Raw genomic sequence first — 12,447 nt, 5'->3', positions numbered from 1 at the left:
CCTCTGTCTCCTTGGTTCAAGCAATTCTCCTACCTCAGCATCCCGAGTAGCTGGTATTACAGGCAGCCGCCAAAACACCCAGCTAATTTTTGCATTTTTAGTAGAGACGGGGTTTCACCACGCTGGCCAGGCTGGTCTTGAACTCCTGACCTCAGGTGATCTGCCCACCTCGGCCTCCCAAAGTGCTGGGATTACAGGCGTGAGCCACCACGCCTGGCCAAAGAAGTGTTTAAGTATTCAGAAAAGATACCAACAGCAACAACAAAAACCAGAATGTCCATCACCTAATTAATCTACCTAACAGCCAAATAATTAATTCCTTTCATGTGTTAAGAAGTGTCAGAAAGAAAATTAACTCTTTCTACACCTACTCCTTTTATAGAAATTTGTTTCCTTTTTAAATTTTTCATAAAAATATGAATAAGAATCTCTGTGTTATTTTTCTCTACATAAGATAAAGAGAGCAGCTGGGTGCGGTGGCTCATGCCTGTAATCCCAGCACTTTGGGAGGCCAAGGCAGGTGGATCACTTGAGGCCAGGAGTTCAAGACCAGCCTCGCCAACATGGTGAAACCCCATCTCTACTAAAAATACAAAAAAAAAAAAAATTAGCCGGGCACAGTGGTGGATGCCTGTAGTCCCAGCTACTTGGGAGGCTGAGGCAGGAGAAGCGCTTGAACCCAGGAGGCAGAGGTTGCAGTGAGCTGAGATCACACCACTGCACTCCAGCCTGGGCGACAGAGCAAGACTCCACCTCAGGAAGAAAAAAAGAAATGATACAGAGAGCAGAAGGAAAGATGGAAGAGGGCTCAATGGATCAGAAGGTATTGTACTCTAGCTTTGTACTCTATCTAGAAACTATTTACCAGGTTGACTTAAGGATAAAGTACTAATACAGATGACTAAGCACTACATTTTTTTCTAGAAGAAATTTGCTGTAACTTTTAATGATATCACACTTAATGGTTCTCTGACAAAAACTCCATGGAAAGTAATTTAACTTCTGTGTGACCCAGTTTCCTCATTAGCAAAAAATGTTACTAAGATAGTGATAGGTGAAAAAATGTATTTCCCTAGGATACATCTTGTTAATAAATTACCTTAACAAATCTAACAAACTCTCAGAAAAGAGAAAAATATCCATCACTTTTATTAATATGTGACACTGTGAAATGTAAGGCACAGAAATATCAATTGCTTTGGTCTGATGTTGCCTTAATCATGGGCAAGAAGGAGAATAAGAACCATGGAAGTGGGGAGTGGGAGAGATCTCTCCTTGCACAAAGTTGCTCAAAAGTTGCAAAATACCAAATTATCACTGAAGTCACACATCAACTATCCCAGAGCTGTTGTCAATATACTCAAGATTTACCTTCTCTTTAAAAAGTATGTCACACAAAATATATCATATGCTTATATATGCTGTTCATCTTGTTTCGTAAAATAGATCCAGGACTTTCTGCTAGATCACGCCACTGCACTCCAGCCTGGGAGTGTTTCTCATATATATACACGTATATATATATATACACATACATATATATATACGTACGTGTATATATATATATACACGTACGTGTATATATATATACGTATATATATATAAACTTATATTACATGTATAACAATATATATTACATACGACGCACATTTATGCAGACTACACCATGCGGAGAATTTCAGGGATGGCAACTGCAGTTTTAACCACAGCTGTTGGAGTCTCACTCAGAAAGCCTATCTGAAAAAGTTGATGTGTTTGTTTGATCCAAAAAATGATCTAAAATGCCTTTTATATCTAAATATATATCCACTTGAAGTTCAGAGTGTGTGATCTGTCAACATGCACTTCTTGAAGTACTAAGGAGACTCAGATAACAAAAATTTGCTGCAAATTCCCTGGCCTCTCATATTGTTCGAGAGAGAGATAGGAACAAAGTGAGGATATTGAATAGTTGTCAATGCATATGGACAAGAGGGAAGCCATGCTGAATGTTGGCTGGGACCAGGGTAATGGGTCTGCTGGATCGTGCAAGATAAATAAGAAACATCTATGTAGATCCAAGAGGGGTTCCTTTCAGGGAGAGAAAACCACAGCATAACACATCTGGAGAAATGTGAAGGAAACCAAAATATTTCACCCCAAAATATACTTCTTTGACATATTTCAAGATGGCTATTCAGAAGGGCTAGAAATACAAGAACAGCCAAAAAGCTGTCTTTTGTAGGGGAGATTTACATCTGTAGAGAAAATTGGCACGGATGCATCCATGCTTTCTCTAAGCCTCACCCTTGTGCAGTTAGGAAACATGACCTGACAGTCTGACACCTTATAGGTCTAAAGAAACATTTACCATCTATGCTCTCTGAGGGCTGCTACCTGTGAGCTTTCATCTACATAAGAAGACCACCCTTGCTAGCCAGGCCTGCTCGTCTTGCCCTCTCATAACCTGTTTTTCCATAATCAAAGTTTTCATTCTTTCTGTAACCTCAAGATGGTATGAAAGTGTCAGTGGGTTACACCTGTAATCCCAGCACTTTGGGAGGCCAAGGCAGGCGCATCATGAGGTTAGGAGTTCCAGACCAGCCTGGCCAACATACTGAAACCCTGTCTCTACTAAAAATACAAAAAATTAGCCAGACGTGGTGATGGGTGCCTGTAATCCCAGCTACTCAGGAGGCTGAGGCAGGAGAATCGCTTGAACCTGGGAGGTGGAGGCTGCAGTGAGCTGAGATCGTGCCATTGCACTCCAGCCCAGGCAACAGTGTGAGACTCCATCTCAAAAAAAAAAAAAAAGAAAAAAAAAGAAAGTGTCAACCAGTACAGGCACAGTGGTTCATGCCTGTAATCCCAGCACATTGGGAGACCAAGGCAGGAAGACTGCTTGAGCCCAGGAGTTTGAGACCAGCCTGGGCTACCCAGTGAGGCCCTGTCTCTACAAATTATTTATATATATATATTTTTAGTCAGAGTCTCACTCTGTTGCCCAGGCTGGAGTTCAGTGGCGCAATCTCAGCTCACTGCAACCTCCACCTTCTGGGTTCAAGTGATCCTCCCACCTCAGCCTGCCAAATACCTGGGGACTACAGGCACATGCCACCACGCCCAGCTACCTTTTTTGTATTTTTAGTAGTAATGGGGTTTCACTACGTTGGCCGGGCTGGTCTCAAACTACCAACCTCAAGTGATCCGCCCACCTCAGCCTCCCAAAGTGCTGGGATTATAGCTCTAAGCTGCTGTGCCTGGCCCAAATAATAATTTTTTTAAAAACTATTTGGGTGTAGTCATGTGAGCCTGTGGTGCCAGCTACTCAGGAGGCTGAGGTAGGAGGTTCACCTGAGTCCAGAAGGTTGAGACCACAGGGAGCCAAGATAGCACCACTGCACTCCAGCCGAGGTAACAGAGGGAGACCCTATCTAAAAAAAAAAAAAAAAGAAAAAGAAAAGAAAAAGGGTCAACCATCTGGCCATTTCTTTGAGTTGTTATATTTTGTTAAGACTCCAGTGCATGTTAATAAATGTGTATGACTCTTCTCTTATTAATCTGTCTTTTGTCAGTTGATTTTTAAGCAAATCTTTAAAGGGTGAAGGGGGAGTTGCAAAGGGTTCAAAGTGTTCATAAGTTGAGGAAGAGTGATATAAGTAAGGAGAATTATATTGAAGGCTTTTATAATTCAAGTGATTTCTCACCTGGAACCTGACCTGTAGAGGAGGAGGGAAAGAATGTACTGAAGAATAGTAAGTGAGGGAAAAATCCTAGGAGCAGGCTTTTTAATTTTAGGATACATGGAAAGATATTTCTGGAGATATTGTGCAGATTGGACCAGGATGGTGAGAAATAGGTGAAAGGGAATCTAACTAAGACAAAACCATGACAGACTAATTATATTTCTGAATCATAATAGAAAGAATTTGGCATAAAACTGAGTGTGGAAAGAGAAGACATGGAAGATTCTTTAAGAACTTAGGTCAACAGCAACGTGTCAGCCTGAGATAGAATACAGTAAAACGCAGGTGAGGGTTTGGAGCAGGATACCATGGAAGAGGATGCCACCATTCAAAGAATGAGGTTTCTGCTGTAGCTTGGTCTTTGGCACCTGTTAGAATCACATGAAAGCTACAAACCCTTTTCTCAGAAAAATGTAGGTACCTATACCATATATGTTAGCATATGATTTTATGGCATTCACAGTTCACCTTTGAAGCCTCTTCTTTTAAGAACCTGCTCACACAGAGTAAGTAAAGAAGAATACTAAAGTTGAAACCCTGAGGGACATTGTCACCAAAAGGGTTAGCAAAAAAGGACAACTCGGCCTAAGAAACTGAGGATGAAGAAATGACACCATAGATTCAAGACAGCTGCCGATTTTCAGAAGTAGGAAAGATGCGGCAATAACAAATGTTAGTACGAGGCTAAGTGAAGTGAGAAGTAAACTTTGGCCACTGGTGTGTTTTGGTCTAGAGATTTGCTGGTCCAGAAGTCAGATTGTTGTAATAAGACAGAGACATGAAGAAGAAAAATCAGAATTTGTGTAGGCACACTTTGAAGAAACTAGCAACTAGGAAGTTTGAATGAGTAACAGAGGTAAGATAACAGATTTTTTACTTATTGTTTCTGGATAGGGTTGAGCTAAAATGTGAGCCTGCTTGTTGGCCAAAGGGAAATAGCAAAAGAGTAAGAAAGATTGAGATAAAGTAAGAAAAAAATTATGCAGGAAAGAAAAGAAAAGAAAAATTATTGCAAAAAGAGAAATTATTGGAAAAATTAATGCATAGAAAGAAACATTAAAGAAAATTTATCTTAATCACGGCAATTTAATGGAGGAGAGGTGACACTTTCTGTGAGACAGAACAGAAAGAAAACACCTTTCAGCTGTGGATAATGGCAGATATGGAAGAAAGGAGAAGATAGGGGAGATTGTACAACAGGATATTTATCTTCTCTGTAAATTACAAGGCAAGGTCACAAGTGCTGGGAAGGGATGTTACGTGCTTAATGGTGGAGGTGGGAAAGGCAGGTATATGCTATAGATATTAGGACAGTATCCTTTTTCACCGTGATGTGTCCAATACCTAGCACAATGCATGGCACACGATGGAAAATCTCTAGATATACATTGAATGAACAACTGCAATTTGAGGAATTTAGGTGCACGGAAAAATGTAGAACAAGCTGATAGATCAAATGGAATAAAAGCCAACCAGGGAGAAGTAAAAGGTGTTCCAGATATTTTTCAGAGGTTTAAGAAAAGGAAGCCCAGAAATACTGTAATTTATGACCTAATGGAGAGCTCCAGATGACCTGCAGTGACCTAGGAAGAAAATCTACAGCCTCCTCAGGAGCTATTCAACCTTGCAGTCCTCATACATCCTTAGAAAACAGGTATCCATTGAATGAATAAGTAATTACTGACAGTTGGCAGATAAGACATGTAAGTTTCTTATCCAACACCAAATACTCTTAGCAGAGATGGATAGTGTAGAAAAATTAGTTAATTACACTGTCAGATGGTCACCTGGACTCTGTGGATCCCACAAAAGTAAAAGAAATGACAGGTAGGACTGACCCACAGCTCTGCAGCGCGTCAGTCTAGATAAACGAGGGGCCTCACTCATCTGCGCTTTGTGTCCTTTCTCATGTCGAAAACCATTCAAACTGAAAAACAAAAATCCCTCTCAAAATCCAAAATAACAGTCACTGAACAATGGAAAATGGAAGGCATATTATTAAATCTCTCCCAGCGAAGGGCTGTTGAACTAGAGTCCCAGTGACTTGGGCTACATGATGTGTTACAGATGCTGTATTCAGGTGTCTTTTGAATTCACATTATATCTAATAAATCACAGTATGTTCGCTTGTCCTATTAAAACTGTATTCTACCTTACCAGGTCTGAATAATTTGTAGAAAATTGATTGCTACAGTTCTCACTAGAAGCTCTAATTGCATTCTTGGTATAACTTCAAATGATAACCTTATCTTAATTAGTAGCATGATGCAGAAATGCTTTTGAAAGCCTCTGAGAACTAACCTGCATTTTTAAACATAAACCCTGGGGCTTAAAAAAAAAAAAAAAGATTCCTGTTGAATATTGCTGAATACAGGAGCCAATGTTAATTTATCAAAACTACAAAAGAAAATTATCACACAGCAAGAGAGACTAAACAATGCAGCTCACACCTCCTCTGATCGAGCAGTTTGCATCTCTCATTGTAGAATCACACAAGATGTCATTCTAATGCTTAGTTAGACCTCTGCTGATTGTTGACACCCACAGAAGACTCTTTCTCTGGTTTTTCTAATGACACTATCGATAATCAGTAGAGCACGACAACAGTGGAATGAGTAGACAAACAGATTGGAGGGTAGGTATTGTCTTCACATGGGATTAATTACCATACAGATCCCCACTAATAATCCCATAGGCTCCCATACCAGTCTTCTTCCCCAGTCAATCCTAGTTCATTTCATCCCAGCCCTCCTCATCCATCGCAAGCTTTCTAACACCCCTTTCTGGTCTGCCCATGTTTAGAATGTCTGAGTGACGCTCTAAAAGATAAAGGTTCCCTGTGGGAGAGGTTACATTCTGTGTACGTGTTTTCCGTATTATCACTCTGGTGAAAAGATGTCCAGTGGCTCGCCGATGATAACCATTACCTAAAAGAGCACCTCAGAACATCTGAACATTAACATTTCAAACAACCACCTTAAACTATATTATGGCAAAATAAAAGACTTTGCAAGTAAGTCATTATTGTAAATACCCAAAGTAGATGTCACAAGTTTCTCAATATAATGCTTGTAAATTGAGGCATTTTCTAATAACCACTATGCAGCTGGGCATATCTCCTCAAATTTCCACCAAAAAAATAAATATTGGGTAGACTTCTGCTTATCATCCAGAATTATTAACTATAGCTACCCCCAGAAGTGTTGAATAGATGCTATTTAATACCCTTTCAAGCTTGGCTTCTGAGGTCTGTGGTTTCTTCCTACAAGCCGGTACCACTTGAGAAATTACTACCTTCCTATAAAGCAATTTAGCATTCCCTTCTTTGAAAACGTAAATGGTTCAAAAATTTTAAAAGTATCTTCTCCTTACTAGAAGTTAACAATTTTGTCTAGATGTCAGTGGTTAGCACTAACAGAGGATATTATAGTATGATATTATCGTTAGAACTGAATAACTAGTGGAAAGCAATATGATATAAACACCTAACATTTTATTTTAGTTTCATCTAGCTTAGTTTATAAGCATAGAATATAGTAAAATTAAATAGGAGAAAACAGGTACATAATAATATTAATATGTGACAATATTAATGTGCTTTTAAAAAACAATTTTTTTAATTATCAAGGTCTTTTCAATAAGAGCATTAAAGCACTATTTTAAAATACCCGCTACATGCAAGAAGCTATGCTTTGTAATTGATGTGAAAGTAAACTGCTCTTACAAGATAGCAAAGCATCGATTTAATTTATGTTAAGCTTGTCTGCAGTAAGATATGTCATTTCAGAGAAGTATTAGTATGTGTAGTGTATATGGGCATGTATTTACATAAGCAAATTATCCATACCTTGAAAGTACCATAAATGTGTATATTACTAGGCACATTTCTTCTTATTTAAAACTGTATCTCTGGACTTGAGTAAGGAGATTAAAGACTAAACATATATTAGCACTGTGAAAATTTAGCCTGAAAAACTTCAGGATAAGAGATATTTTCATCAACAGATATTTCAAATTGAGTGACCCCAAATCTGTTTAAGACTATTCTAAAGAAGGAAAGCCCTCATATAATTTAACTTGCTTTTCATTTCACTGGTCTGACAGCCACATACTGATAGCATCTTCAGGTTGCAAATCCTGCCTTTTTACCATTGCAGTTACAGTCTCATTTACAACATTAATGTGCTAAATAGGGACTGCATAAAAATCTTCAATTATTTTCAGACAGTCTATGCAACATTGCTGCGAATTCTAACGCTCAGGAAGAACAGTCATCGTAACCTCTGCTATGATCCCAACAAGGATTCCTCAAGCTCCTTATAAATGCATTAATCGCCCCTATGAAAGTCACTGCTTGCTTTTAACGAAGATAATGTGTGTTACTGGGATTATACCACTGCATGCAAAATCATTAAAGAAAGGGAGACCAGAATTTATGATTAAGCCTTTGGACAGCAGGGCACTATTTTAACCATAAATATCACAATCTGCAGAGACAGTGGCCGAAGCAGAGGAACCATTAAAGACATAATTAGCATCAATCAAGGTGACACTATTGTTGGCATCTTTATTACTTTAAATACACTAATCAAATACTTCTGCATTGAGATGGAAACATAGATAGGGAGCTAGACATAGAAAACATCGCTATGGAGAACAACTTTAAATTATCTGTTCAAAAGGTTAAAAAAAAAAAAGTATTGGTATTAGTCAAGTAGGATCCCAACACACAACTCCAAAAGAGGAGTACTCAGAATGGACCTATAAGGTTGTCAGGATCCTCAAGTGGATGCTTTAACACTAAGCATTTCTCCAAATAAACACATATTTGCATGTCCCCTCTGGGAACCCACTGGACTTGCTTAATTTCGAAGAAAAATACAATAACTCAGGGGAACACAAGCTTCAGGCTACTCTGTCCTATAAATAAATAGCCAAGCACTCCTGCCCAACATTTATATATTTTCTAGCCTTCTCCTTACATGTGCACATGGAAATGAAAGATAAAAGGAGAGCTGAACTTACTACTATTTACATAATTACAATAGGGGCTGTCAATATTATCTAATTGCATCGCTGCTCAATTTCATACCACACAGACTCTGAAATATGCTGTTATTATTACCGCTCATATAAATATTTCAGTCTTAATGAACAAGAAGCCGTGCAGCATCTCTGCCACCCCTTGAGCCCATATGCCATTATACCTTAATGACTGTAATTTTTAAAAGGCGCTCTTCTCCAAACACTTTCTGTGAACACTGTTTCAGTGTTCACAAACTGAATTCTTGAGGTTAAGGGCACGCACCACAAAGAAAGGATATGAAGTAGTTTTCCGATAACAAGGTCTGGCTGGAATCAATTCAGAATTATGGATAAAGATTTGGCAAGGCATCTCCCAAGGGTACAACTTCATCTTTGCCAAACGAAATTACAATTGCAAAGACTTTCATTATGAAGATGATGAGTCCCAACAATCGTTTTGGCTCCAAAGTTCAACTTTTACTTACAAGTTCCTTAATTGGCACACCCACCACTAGGTTTAAAAAATATATTACATTTCCTTTGAATTAACACCTGCCTCTTTAAAAAAAAAAAAAAAAAAAAAAAAAAAGGTTTGTTTATGTCCATAAAAACTGGGCAGAGTCAAAGGAAATTCTTCATTGCTTCCCCTCAGCAGCAAATAAAGGACTGAGGAAAGGGAATGAATGATAAAGATGAAACAATTGGAAGAAGCAAATTACTTAAAAGGAAATACACACAATTTACTGAAGGAGTACTAGCTAACTCAAATCCAGTTTCATTTTAAATTTTGTGGTCAAAGAAAGAAGATTTTCCGACATAGCATGATATCCCTACAGAGCCAAAGACTAAGGAAAATGCAACAATTTGACTACTGAAAATCCCATTAGTTGGCTTGGCACGGTGGCTCATGCCTGTAATCCTAACACCGAGAGAAGCCAAGGCAGGAGGATCACCTGAACCCAGGAGTTTGAGACCAGCCTGAGCAACATGGTGAGACTCCAGCTCTACAAAAACTACAAAAATTAGCCAGGTACAGTGGCAAACACCTGTGGTCCCAGCTACTCAAAAGGCAGGAGGATCACTTGAGCCCAGGAGGTTGAGACTGCACTGACCCTTATCACACCAACACCACTGCATTCCAGCCTACGTGACAGAGCGAGAACTTGTCTCAAAAAAAGAAAAAGAAAAAAGGAAAATCCTATTAGTTTAAGCCAATATTTAACAAATCACTCCAAGACATTATGCTGCAATTTTTAAAAGGTTCCAGTATTCTCAACTTCTCTCAAATGATGATAGCAAACACTTCTGCTTCTTAAAAGGATAGCAGTCCCTTACATATGAATAGAGTTTTACATTTTACCATGTAATTTTATACATATTCACTTTTGCATCAACCTTGTGAAGCAGATAAGATTATTTCCATTTTACAGATGAAGTTATAGACTAAGAGAAGGTAACAGGCCTCTCAATGAGCACCCAGATGGTACACGTATCTATTGACTCAACGCCTTCTCCACTATACCATGCTGAGCCTGAGTTGCTTTGAAATATTCCATAGCCTTGTTAACTAAGGAGAGAAATCATGAATCACAGATCCTGATTACCTGTAGTAAAGACAAATACTAAAGAGTACTCTTACCAAGAGAACGCTCTTCATAAAGAACCAGTAAATGCATGTTAAGCATGAGAGAATCCTAGTCAGTTTGCTTTGTTTAGAGATGGGTCATCTTGCTATTCCAGTCCAAGAGTTTGCTTTTCACTGTTGAATCATTTGATTCTCACTGACGCAAAAGGAATGGGAAAGGCTGTGCAATACTGTATGAGGCTGACCTTACCACTTACGGAAAAGCTGCCAGCCAGACACAAAGTGTTGGCTAATAATGAGTCAGAGATAGACTCAGTAATATCAAAGACTTTTATGTTGAATCCTTAACAAAGGAGCTTGATGTAAAAACAAGGGTTTAAGACTAGGAAATGGCAAAAGAAAGGAACAGTCACTTCCCCATCAGAGGACACCCTTTTGCCAAAATTTGCTGAAATGTGTACACAATACTTTTAATACTTTTAAATAGATGTGTTAGAGAATTCATATCAGTAAGTGCTGCATGCTAGATCCAAATGAGGAAATAATTTGAAACCTGGCAAATTCGCTTTTAACATATTAAATAGCTCAAATCTTATTGGTTTATATTTTCCAGTTAATGTCATTTTCGTATCAAAGAGAGGAGGAAAAAGATAATAGGAAAACCAAAGGACAAAAATAATTGCATATAATTATATAACACTTAAAAAAGAAAAAGAAAACCTTCATCTAACAGCAATGGCAGGAGTACGCTCATTACAAGGACAACATTACCACCCTGGTCCACTGCATTCTCTTTTGCAGTGTTTCAATGCCTCTCTTATCTTGTTGCTCCAGCAATAATAACTCAAGTTATATAACTACCGTCCTGAGTTGACTACAAAATACCATGTGTGTGAATTAAATTGAGGTTTCTCAATTTTTAATACAGGTAGGGATATTTTTCATTATATTTATATGTTGCACAATGGAGTCATTATCATAGGAAAAATGAGCTGTGGATATTAAGGACATGGAGTTAATTAACAAATAATATGGAAAACTTTGATAAATCAAAGGAGCTTCTTATCAGTAGAAATGTGCTCCCAATCTAGCAATAAATATTCCAACAAGTCATTTTAAATTATATACATGCTGTGTTGTCATTTTTCTAAGGTGATGGATAAGGAGATTTAATTTCTTTAACTTGGGCATGTTTTCATTTGTTGGAATTCTATCAGATAATGACCAATATAAAGTGTGTAACAAAAGGGCTAGCCATTACAGGCACACAAAAGCATGGGTTTGCCCATCTCACGCCCTGTCCTTAATGGTGATCAGTGGAGAGGGGATGGAAAATTTCTGCTTGCATGTGAAGACTCTAAAAATATGAATATAAAAAGAATTCCAAACAAATATAAGGTGTAAATTTACAGCACTCTGATGGTTTGTTTGGTCTGATTTTGAAAATAAAAGTTATGTAAAAGGGCCGACATGCTATTTTAACATCCTAAAAAAACGTCATTTAAATAGTAAGAATAAGTTATGAGATAATGGAGGTACTAAATGGCCCACTGAACCCTGAAGGAAAATTAAAATTCCTAAGTAAAGAGGAAAAAACTGCTTTGCTGCATACCTCTCAGAGAAACACAAAAACTGGGTTTATCCATAAACCTGGCTGGTCACAAAACACATTAGCAATGAAAAATGCCATTCAAGAAAACCCTATAGATCTATTTCTATACTCATGACCAATAGCTCCACAGATTCCGAATGAAGATCATGAATAAAAAGATCATGAATAAAAAGCTTACAATAATGGTAGCATGCAGTAGGCAAACATATACAAAGGAGGTAATCCCTGAGCACCAAATTATAGCCTCTCTCCACAAATTATAACAGCACCCCTCTACTATCTAAGATCTGGGTTATGGACATGTAATGCACACTCACTCCTCTAAAATGTAGCCATGGAAGCACGGCAAAGACACACACCTCTTAGGGCTCAAGGTCAAGAGCACAGGCCATATATTCACTAATGCTAAAAATGAATGAAAAGCCGAAGAGAAGAGATGGTCTGTATTACTTTGTATTGAAGCCCGTAAGTGGTTTGCAATTGTCGTACGAAATATGTTT

The 12,447-nt window shown here is 38.2% G+C and overlaps 1 long non-coding RNA gene across 1 annotated transcript in view; it reads right to left on the bottom strand.

Moving 5' to 3' along the window:
* The window catches only part of LOC100595963, a 325,347-nt gene that overhangs the window by 82,951 nt on the left and 229,949 nt on the right, over positions 1–12,447 (bottom strand). The window lies entirely within an intron of this gene.

This window comes from Nomascus leucogenys, chromosome 8, assembly GCF_006542625.1.
Source record: "Nomascus leucogenys isolate Asia chromosome 8, Asia_NLE_v1, whole genome shotgun sequence".
Classification (NCBI taxonomy): Eukaryota; Metazoa; Chordata; class Mammalia; order Primates; family Hylobatidae; genus Nomascus; species Nomascus leucogenys.
The sequence above is the reverse complement of the archived record's forward strand: the minus strand, read 5'-3'. Positions and strand labels throughout refer to the sequence as shown.